This window comes from Notolepis coatsorum, assembly GCF_963971535.1.
Source record: "Notolepis coatsorum genome assembly, chromosome: 1".
Lineage (NCBI taxonomy): Eukaryota > Metazoa > Chordata > Actinopteri > Aulopiformes > Paralepididae > Notolepis > Notolepis coatsorum.
The window spans coordinates 73,249,001-73,260,118 of record NC_140165.1 but is presented as its reverse complement, the minus strand read 5'-3'; positions in this window follow the sequence as shown (position 1 = coordinate 73,260,118).

The following is an 11,118-nucleotide window of genomic DNA, read 5'->3' as shown; positions in this document are numbered from 1 at the left end:
GATTATGTACTATAATAATAATAATAATAATAATAATAATAATAATAATAATAATAATAATAACAATAACAATAACAATAACAATAATAATAATAATAATAATAATATATATATATAATACTTCTACACACTCCCTAAAAACAAAATGGCTGCCGTGATAGCTGTGTGAAATGACAGCTCCTGAAAAGTTTGTTGGATTTTATTGAATTTGAATGGATTTTTAACATGGAATTGTACTGCCAGTTGAAAAGGTCTGTTTTATTTAATCTGCTTTAAAAACAGTGGACTACTTGTTTTTGGGAACTTTTCTGAAATTGTGCTCTGCTTGTTAGCAGTAGCCTAGCCTAGCTGGCTCTGTTAGCAATTAGCCAAGAGCTGGAAGACCTGCAGTAGCTTAGCTGGCTCTGCTAGCCCTGCTATCAATCCAGTCCAGAGTTGGAAGAATAATCTCCTGCTTACCTGCCCATCACAACCATGTGGCTCGTCTATAGCCTAGATCTGCAGCAGAGGCGTATCGCCCTGTGGACTGAGATATATTTTTTACTTTGGCCTGACTTGGGCCTCCAGCCTGCTACACCTGGGCCTCCAGCTCTACTGGGCCACTAGCTTCACCTGGGCCTTCAAGCTCTACTGGGCCTACAGCTATACTGGGCCTCCAGCTCTACTGGACCTCCAGCTCTACTGGGCCTCCAGCTCTACCTGGGCCCCCAGCTCTACTGGGCCTCCAGCTCTACTGGGACACTAGCTTCACTTGGGCCTCTATCTCTACTGGGCCTCCAGCTCTACCTGAGGACCCCCAGCTCCACTTAGCCTCCAGCCTGCTCTACCTGGGCCTCCAGCTCCACTTAGCCTTCAGCCTGCTCTACCTGGGCCTCCAGCTCCACTTAGCCTCCAGCCTGCTCTACCTGGGCCTCCAGCCTGCTCTACCTGAGCCTCCGGCTCCAGGAGTGTGTCCCAGCTGGCCACAATTACAATCCCAAGTACACTCTTCCGAAGGAGGACTCTGGCTCCAAGGGAAATGCCGGACCCCACTTCGGATATCGCAAAAGCAAGGGCCGAGTTGAAGTCCATAGAACTACTCATTGTGGATCTCCTTGGCCGTCAAACTGAAATCCTGTCTCGGTTGGAACGTTTGGAGCCGTCTGACGCTGCCCCCTCGCCTGCTCGTTCAACCTGGGCAACTGTCGTGAGAGGTAAAAGGAAGCTCTCGCTTCCTCTGTTTGATCCTATGGACTCCCCTCAACTCTCCAACCGGTACGCTCCCCTGTCTGAATCCTCCGAAGCTTCTGTTTTTTCAGAACGGGCGCCCCGCTCTAATGTTGTTGCTCCACTGGCGGACTTTCCTACGTTAGCGATAGCCGACAGTAGCAAGCCCCGCACCTCTATACAGCAGCTTGAGCGTGGATGTAGAGCTGCGCGCCGAAATGATAAGCGCTCTGCTCCAAGTCCTTCACCCCCCCCCCCCCCCCCCCCACACCAACGTTTTAAACCCCTGATCCCCCTCTCCTGCCTGTAAACGCTTGCGGCTGTCCTCCACCTCCCCCACGGCCCCCAGTGTCGCCTGTGTTCCTAGCTTAACAGATGCAAATGCTAGCTCTGTTGATACTAGCAGCCCATCAGCTGACACAAACCCTCTGCTGCCAGCTCATATCAGACACCGCCTTTTTCCACCTCCAGAACGGATCCTCGTAGGCGACTCCATCGTCAGACATGTTACAACTCCGAAAGGCATCACATATTTCTTCTCGGGTGCAAAAATCAATGATATAGCCAAACATATCCCAGACATTATAAACAGATACCCATCTGCCCACACAATCATTGTGCATGCTGGGACAAATTGTCACGATCCGGGCTTGGGCCTTCCTCTGCCCTCATCCTGCCGCGCCCATACATGGGCAGCTTCCTGCTGGAGCATTCCCACGCTGCCAGAGGGACATCAATCAGCGCAGCTGTGAGGGATTCCCTCATCAGGCGGCCCCTATATCACCTGGCAGATCCTGTCGTCCCTCGTCGCAGTGTTAAACTGCCTACCTAGGTACGACGTCTCTACCTGAAGACCTGCTAGACCTGTTCCTATGATTATTCCTTCTCTAATATTGTCTCTCTTGTGCCCAGGACCTCCGCTCCAGTGCCCTTCCTGCCCGGACGGCTCGTGCTGCACAAGGAGTGCTCCTGCTCCCTCTCAACACAAGACCTGTGTCCTCTGCCTGCAGCTGCACTGGGAGTGCACCTGTCCTCTTTCCCCCCCAAGAACATTCTAACCCCTGTCTGTTGCACATTCTTGATGTAAACTTTGTCCAATTTGGGGAAGTACAATTAAAGAACCCTAAACCGCTCCATTCTCTCTCCTCCTGTTGTTTGCTATTGGGCTCCGCAAAACCCCTACCCTCACAGAACACTGCGACCATGACGTCGGACTCAGCAACACAGGGCGCCGGGGAATGGAGCAACAACATCCAGGCCGCCGTCAACGGACACGCCATTCTGGTAAATCAACACTCACAAATACTGGACGAAACCATTGCCCAACTCAGCGCTCTCACGCTCAGCTCCGCGGAGCGAGACAGACAATTTTAGCGTTTCGATGCGTATGTAACAGCCCAGCTAGTCGTTCCACCTGTTGGCTCTCCACCCGTGGTATCCCCACCTGTTGTATCCCAGTACAGGGAGCCCCTTTTTACCCTACCCTCCAATCTCCCCCAATCCCATTCAATCTAATTTGCTGCAGCTCAAATGTATCCCCTTGCCCCACTTTGCCTTTTATGTCTCTGTCTGTGTTTTGTGTATTTTGTATGTTTGTTTTTGTTTTTGCTGCCATTTTGGCCAGGTCTTGCTCGAAAAAGAGATCTTTGATCTCAAGTGACTACCTAGTAAAATAAAGGTAAAATAAATAAAATAAAGAATGGGCAACCGCCCTCCACTTCAGTAATTCCCCTCTCTGTGATTTGTACTCCGATTACATCGGCGACATGCGAAAAGTTTTCGACCATCCCCCCGGTGGTTCGGATAGTACTGCCGCCTTGCTTACCATCCGCCAAGGCCATCGCAGCGTGAGCGAGTACGCTATTGAATTCCGGATCCTGGCAGCTGGTTCCCAGTGGAATGACGCGCCGATACGAGGGGCTTTTCGCCAGGGCCTCGGCGATGTCCTAAAAGATGAATTGGTGTAGGAGGATTTGGCCGGCAGGTGGAGCAATTCTGTTTTGCTTAGGTTCAGTTTGAGGTGGTTAAACAGAAACAAGTCAGTCTACCTAAAGATTACATTTCTAATCCACTGGTCCTGTAGTTTTAAACAGAAACAAGTCAGTCTATGTAAAGATTACATTTCTAATGCACTGGTCCTGTAGTTTTAAACAGAAACAAGTCAGTCTATGTAAAGATTACATTTCTAATCCACTGGTCCTGTAGTTTTTACATTTACATTTAGTCATTTAGCGGACGCTTTTATCCAAAGCAACTTACAAGTTCTGTACGACAAGACAGCAAGAAGGGTACAACTCTATCAGCTGAGTAACAATCAGTGATGCCACAGATTACTTGTAAAAGTAATCTTAGTTACTTTACTGATTACTTGATTATCAGAGTAACTTAGTTACTTTGAAAGTAACTAGGTTACGAAGTCGTTGTCCCTGCTGCTGCCACAACATAAGAATGACAAAAAAAATTTAGTAAAATGTACTCAGTTTGAGTAAAAGGTACTAATAGGGCAGGTAGGCCTATCTATAGATCTAAAGATTTCACAAAAGATAAACGGTCAATAACACCAACCAACGAACTAGATTCTTGTACCGGATCTCCTCTCTGGTAAACAAGAATACCCTGAAGACTCTGGCAGGAGCACTCATTCAAGGGTACTACGACTATGCATGCACCTCATGGTACCAAAGCACCTCAAAGGCGCTTAAAACAAAATTACAAACATCACAAAACAAACTGGTCAGACTACTACTTGACCTGAACCCCAGAACCCACCTCACCCCTGCCCACTTTGACAACCTAGGATGGCTTAGAGTAGACGACAGAGTACAGCAACTTGCAATGGGCCTGGTCTACAAGATACACTATACGACCGGGGTACCCATGTACATGTCAAAATACTTCCCAAAGGTCAGTGAATACCACAACCACTACACCAGAGGAAGCTCAACAAATCATGTAAAACCCAGATTCGGCTCAAACAAGGGACTAAACACGTTTCGCAATTATGCCACAACAATGTGGAACGCCCTACCCAAAGCTGTAAAGGAATGTGAATCACTACCCACATTCAAAACCGCTCTTAAAGAGCACCTACGGGAGGCTGCAATTCGAAACTGGCCACCGTAAATGCCCAAAACCCCCACCACCTCCTAATAGACAGTCTCCTCCCCACCGCATGTATATATTCCCTCCCCGCCGTATGTATATTTCTCTCCCACCCACCCACCCCCTCCTAATGTACAGTCCCCTCCCCATCATATGTATATACTCTGTCAGGATCTAGGGGTAACAGTACTGTATATTTGAATACCGTTTATGTCACAAATGTATCAGTACTAAATACCTATATGTCCCTATGCCATAAATGTCATGTATGTTGTGTATGTCATAAATGTCTATATGAATTGAAAATGGGGGACCCTGATGGAAACAAGACAAACGTCTTTCTCAGGTCTGCATCCCCTTAACAATTGTATGTTTGCCAAGAATCTTCGCAAACTGCATGCTACCATGTCCTCCCTCCTCACTCCCCCCCCCCCCACCTCCTCCTCCCTCATCTTTTTCTGCCGAAGACTTTGCGATCTTCTTTGAGGAAAAAGTGGAGAACATCCGCAGCTCCTTCTCCCAACCCCCACCCATTCCAAACGCTGAATCGAGAACCTCATCCTTCACTCTGTCATCTTTCTCTCCCATTACAGAAGCCAAGACCCTGACACTGGTAACGTCGAACCGTCCGACTACATGCCAGCTGGACCAGCTACCCTCCCCACTCCTCCAGACCATAGCACCGGACATCCTCCCATTCCTAACTGCAACCATCAACTCCTCACTCAACTCGGGGGTGGTCCCCACCTCCCTAAAACAAGCCAGAGTCACGCCCCTCATAAAAAAACCAACCCTGAACCCCACCGTCATAGCCAACTATCGTCCTGTCTCTCTTCTCTCCTTCCTTTCTAAAACACTTGAACGTGCTGTATCCAACCAACTTACTGCTTATCTCTTACAGAATGACCTCCTAGACCCCAATCAGTCTGGCTTCCGGACTGGCCACTCCACAGAAACGGCCCTCATTGCGGTCACAGAGGCACTTCACTTAGCAAAAGCGAAAGGCCTCTCCTCTGTCCTGATTCTCCTAGATCTATCTGCAGCCTTCGACACAGTCAACCATCAGATCCTCCTCGCGGCCCTCGCAGGAATGGGAGTGGCTGGATCTGCGCTGACATGTCTGACATCATACCTCAATGACCGCTCCTACCAAGTGTCATGGAGAGGGACTCTGTCGGCCACCCGCCCCCTCCGGACGGGTGTCCCCCAGGGCTCGGTCCTAGGACCCCATCTCTTCTCCCTCTACACTAAATCACTGGGTAACATTATCACGTCTCATGGCTTCTCATATCATTGTTATGCCGATGATACTCAACTCTTCCTCTCCTTCCCTCCCTCAGATATCCACGTCTCTGAGCGGATCTCGGCCTGTCTGTCCGACATCTCCGCCTGGATGACGACCAACCACCTCAAACTGAACCTAAGCAAAACAGAATTGCTCCACCTGCCGGCCAAATCCTCCTCCCTGACCGACTTCTCCATCACAGTCGAGAATGCAGCTGTGACCGCGTCCCCGACCGCCAAGAACCTTGGTGTTGTCCTCGACGACCAGTTGAACTTCTCTGCTCACATCGCAGCGACAACCAGAACCTGCAGATTCCTCCTGAGCAACGTCAGAAGGATACGCCCATTCCTGACAAAAGAAGCCACCCAACTCCTCGTCCAATCAACAGTCATCTCCCGCCTCGACTACTGCAACGCACTGCTAGCTGGCCTCCCGGCCACTGCCACCAAGCCTCTTCAACTCATTCAAAACGCAACGGCCCGCCTGATCTCAAACCTACCAAAGTCGGCCCATGTCACCCCACTTCTTAGGGACCTGCACTGGCTCCCCATTGCTGCACGTATCCGCTTCAAGGCCCTCGACCTAGCATACCGTGCGGCAAAGGGAACCGCTCCCGCCTACCTCCGGTCAATGATCTCTAACTACACACCCTCAAGACCCCTACGCTCTGCATCTTCTGGCCGCCTCAGATCTACTCCTATCCAAGCTCCCGGAGGGTCATCAAAGAGAAGCCGCCTATTCTCAGTCCTTGCCCCACAATGGTGGAATGAACTACCCATCCCAGTTAGGACAGCCGAATCCCGTCCAATCTTTCGCCGTCGACTAAAGACTCACTTCTTCAACCATTATCTGAAATGATAAAAAAAAAAAAAAATCTAACCCCGACTAACCTTACTGTCATGCACTTGTCCTAATAAACTAACCTACACTGTAACACGCAACACTTTGATGAACATTGTTACTCAGCTGATAGAGTTATACCCTTCTTGCTGTCTTGTCGCACAGAACTTGTAAGTCGCTTTGGATAAAAGCGTCAGCTAAATGACTAAATGTAAAATGTAAATGTATGTATTGAGCCGTACTGTATTGTACCCATTCTGCAATCTGTTAAATAAAGTTCTCATTCATTCATTCATTCATTCACCACATGTAGGCTGATATGTAGCCTACCTTTGAGGCCTGCCCTATTCAGATATGGTTCTAATGTTCCTAGTGATGCATTGTGTTCTGTTTGTTTTGTTTAGTCCCAGCGTCCTGTGTTACTTCTTACTCTAAAGAAGAACTGCTGAACATTGGGAAATCAATCCCACTTGACATTTTCCCTCAACTACTCACCCGCTCCACGGATCTGTTGGATGTGCTCGTGAGGGGAACCGCGGTCTTCATCCAGGCTGTGAAGTGGGTCAGGCGGCAGCGCGGCAAAAGGGCTGGCTCCCTGGCTCGCCTCCGCCGGAGAGGATCTCGTCCTCCTCTCCTGTGTATATTCCTCTCAAATGTGAACTCTCTCTGCAATAAAATGGATGAGCTCCGGTCCCTCGTAGTGATAGTTTTAGTTCATTGATCTGATGTCAATATCTTATATATGTTTAGGCTGCACACTGCTCTCTGTGTCTCTCTTCCCCTGCATGTGGACACAGGGCCCCGTGCACACACATGCAAAATCATGTAGCAGAACATGCAAAGTCCTAGTTCCCTTGGCACTCTCTCTCTCTGGCAGTTATACATGCAAAATCATGTCCCTCCCTTTCAGCACACACACACACACACAAGCACACACCACACAAACACCCATACATACACACACAGAGACATACACACACGCCCCTCCCCTTTTTCAAGAGTGTATAAAGTGACATGTAATATGGAGACTCTGCTCCTTTTTTGTCTACTGGTGATGTGCCCGCGCGGGGTGACTGACTGTCTTCTTCTCTAATGAATAAAAGCTCCGTTTGAGAAATACTCTGTCTTCCGCTTCATCTTTCGGCCGACTGGTCCACAACTATATCAATTAAGAATTCACGAGGGATAGGAAATCCCTAACAAATGGAGGTTCCAGTGAGAATTGATGTGGGCCAGCCGCAACCAAGGACGGAACGGGGAATGGGGACGCGGAGGAGGAGGAGACGGTGCAGAGGATCCAGCAGTCACTACCAGCTGTCTGCAGCGCGTCTGAACCAGGGGTGAGATACCAGCAGCCCCTCAGACGTCCGTGACCAGACCACCAGACGACCGGATGACAGGCAGGAGGAGACGAAGGACAGACGGGCCAGGATGAGAGGCGACCGGAGGAGATGGCAGCTGTGCGAGAGGCCGGAGGGGAACACCGCAGCCAGGCACCGCAGGCACCGCAGATCAATCACCGCTGATCGTCGTCTACGACACGCAGTTCGTCCACGACTAGAACGGGGGAAGCGACAGCAGGAGTGACACTGAGCTGAGTTGGAGTGATGGTGGGCCGGCCGGCGAGAGGTGGAGAGGACAGTCCAGAGACACTGGGAAGGCGGCGGACCAGGGGAGACACGTTTGTCTAGGGGACCGCACCCTGGAACGGGGACCAACCTCAGGAGGTCAGCCCTTGCCCTCCAGAAGACGGGGCCGACCCAGGTGGGCGGTGCACTGTGACAGAGGGAAGGAAGCGCCCTGATGGACGTTGTGTGTGCCTACGGGAACCAGCTCAGGAGGAGACCCACGTCCCCTAGAAGACGGGACCAGGGGTGCACTGTAATAGAGGGGGGGTTCCTCTGGGTTAGGTGATGAGTAAGGGGGGTCCGGCGGGGTTACGTGCTATCTTCTGTTAAGTTGCCAGAATTGTGTTTCTCTCTTTCTTCTCTCTCTCTCTCCCGCTTTCTCCCCTCCCTCTATCTCTCTCTCTGCTTTCCTGATGTTGATTATCCCGTCTGGTATTGGATGTGATGCATGTAATGAGGTGACAATCGACGGGTACAGGTCCATCAATGAACTGTTGTGTTTGACGAATGTATTTAACGTCAAAAAGGGGGATTGATAGTTTTAGTTCATTGATCTGATGTCAATATCTTATATATGTTTAGGCTGCACACTGCTCTCTGTGTCTCTCTTCCCCTGCATGTGGACACAGGGCCCCGTGCACACACATGCAAAATCATGTAGCAGAACATGCAAAGTCCTAGTTCCCTTGGCACTCTCTCTCTCTGGCAGTTATACATGCAAAATCATGTCCCTCCCTTTCAGCACACACACACACACACACACACACACACACACCACACAAACACCCATACACATACGCCCCTCCCCTTTCTCAAGAGTGTATAAAGTGACATGTAATATGGAGACTCGGCTCCTTTTTTGTCTACTGGTGATGTGCCCGCGCGGGGTGACTGACTGTCTTCTTCTCTAATGAATAAAAGCTCCGTTTGAGAAATACTCTGTCTTCCGCTTCGTCTTTCGGCCGACTGGTCCACAACTATATCAATTAAGAATTCACGAGGGATAGGAAATTCCTAACAGTAGCAAAGAGCAATGACTTTCGCTCAACAGCAGTGTTCGCGTTCACGGAGACCCATCTGTCACAACAATAACAGCCGCGCCCACCAGCATGGAACAACTTGAGGTTGCGTGCTGTGACGTCACTCCCCCAATACAAGGAAATACAGCTCCAAGCGTATTTTTGACAGTCTAAAACGAAATAAAATACTGCATTCCGCCTGCATTATGAATTTATGATGAAATAGTAACGCACAGCCACTTGGACAAGTAACTGCAATCAGATTACTGGCTTTTAAAGATTAACGCGTTAGATTACTATTTTCGGGGAAAAGTAATCAGATTACTGTAACGCGTTACTTAGTAACGCGTTAGTGGCATCACTGGTAACAATGTTCATCAAAGTATTGCGTGTTACAGTGTAGGTTAGTTTATTAGGACAAGTGCATAGGTTAGTCAGGGTTAGATTTTTTTTTAATTTTTTTTATATCATTTCAGATAATGGTTGAAGAAGTGAGTCTTTAGTCGACGGCGAAAGATTGGACGGGATTCGGCTGTCCTAACTGGGATGGGTAGTTCATTCCACCATTGTGGGGCAAGGACTGAGAATAGGCGGCTTCTCTTTGATGACCCTCCGGGAGCTTGGATAGGAGTAGGTCTGAGGCGGCCAGAAGATGCAGAGCGTAGGGGTCTTGAGGGTGTGTAGTTAGAGACCATTGACCGGAGGTAGGCGGGAGCGGTTCCCTTTGCCGCACGGTATGCTAGGTCGAGGGCCTTGAAGCGGATACGTGCAGCAATGGGGAGCCAGTGCAGGTCCCTAAGAAGTGGGGTGACATGGGCCAACTTCGGTAGGTTTGAGATCAGGCGGGCCGCTGCGTTTTGAATGAGTTGAAGAGGCTTGGTGGCAGTGGCCGGGAGGCCAGCTAGCAGTGCGTTGCAGTAATCGAGGCGGGAGATGACTGTTGATTGGACGAGGAGTTGGGTGGCTTCTTTTGTCAGGAAGGGGTGTATCCTTCTGACATTGCTCAGGAGGAATCGGCAGGTTCTGGTTGTCGCTGCGATGTGAGCAGAGAAGTTTAACTGGTCGTCGAGGACAACACCAAGGTTCTTGGCGGTCGGGGACGCGGTCACAGCTGCATTCTCGACTGTGATGGAGAGGTCGGTCAGGGGGGAGGATTTGGCCGGCAGGTGGAGCAATTCTGTTTTGCTTAGGTTCAGTTTGAGGTGGTTAAACAGAAACAAGTCAGTCTACCTAAAGATTACATTTCTAATCCACTGGTCCAGTAGTTTTAAACAGAAACAAGTCAGTCTACCTAAAGATTACATTTCTAATCCACTGGTCCTGTAGTTTTAAACAGAAACAAGTCAGTCTATGTAAAGATTACATTTCTAATGCACTGGTCCTGTAGTTTTAAACAGAAACAAGTCAGTCTACCTAAAGATTACATTTATAATGCACTGGTCCTGTAGTTTTAAACAGAAACAAGTCAGTCTACCTAAAGATTACATTTGATGTCCACATTATTATTATTATTATTATATAGTGGCCAGTACCGTGACCATATTTTGATTTCCAAAAAAGAGGACATGCTGGCCCCAGCCTCGAGAATTAATGATACTTTGCACAATCGAAGCGGGCATGGCCACCTTCATTTCACTATGTCTTGTGTACTGTACTGTGTGTGATGAATAAACCTCTTGAATCTTGAACCTCTACTCAAAGTTTACTCAAAGATGCCTTTATTGTTTTAACATATGCTTGGAAACATGCACCCAGAAAAGCGGCTTTAATACTTGAACTTGAGGACTGCATACTTTTTTTGCAAAGCTTATCTTTATACATTATGCTTATAGCACATGCATAAGCCTGATCTCTTTTGAAAGATAACATTCTGAAGTTTCGTTCACAATAAAGAAAAATCACTTTTAGTGCTAATGAGTAACATAGGGCTGAACATGAGTTGAACTTGTGTACTCACGTTTTTGTGTAGTATAGTTGCAATATTCCAAAATAATATATATATTTTTTGTATAAGCTGGAAAACACCGCAAATCCATAG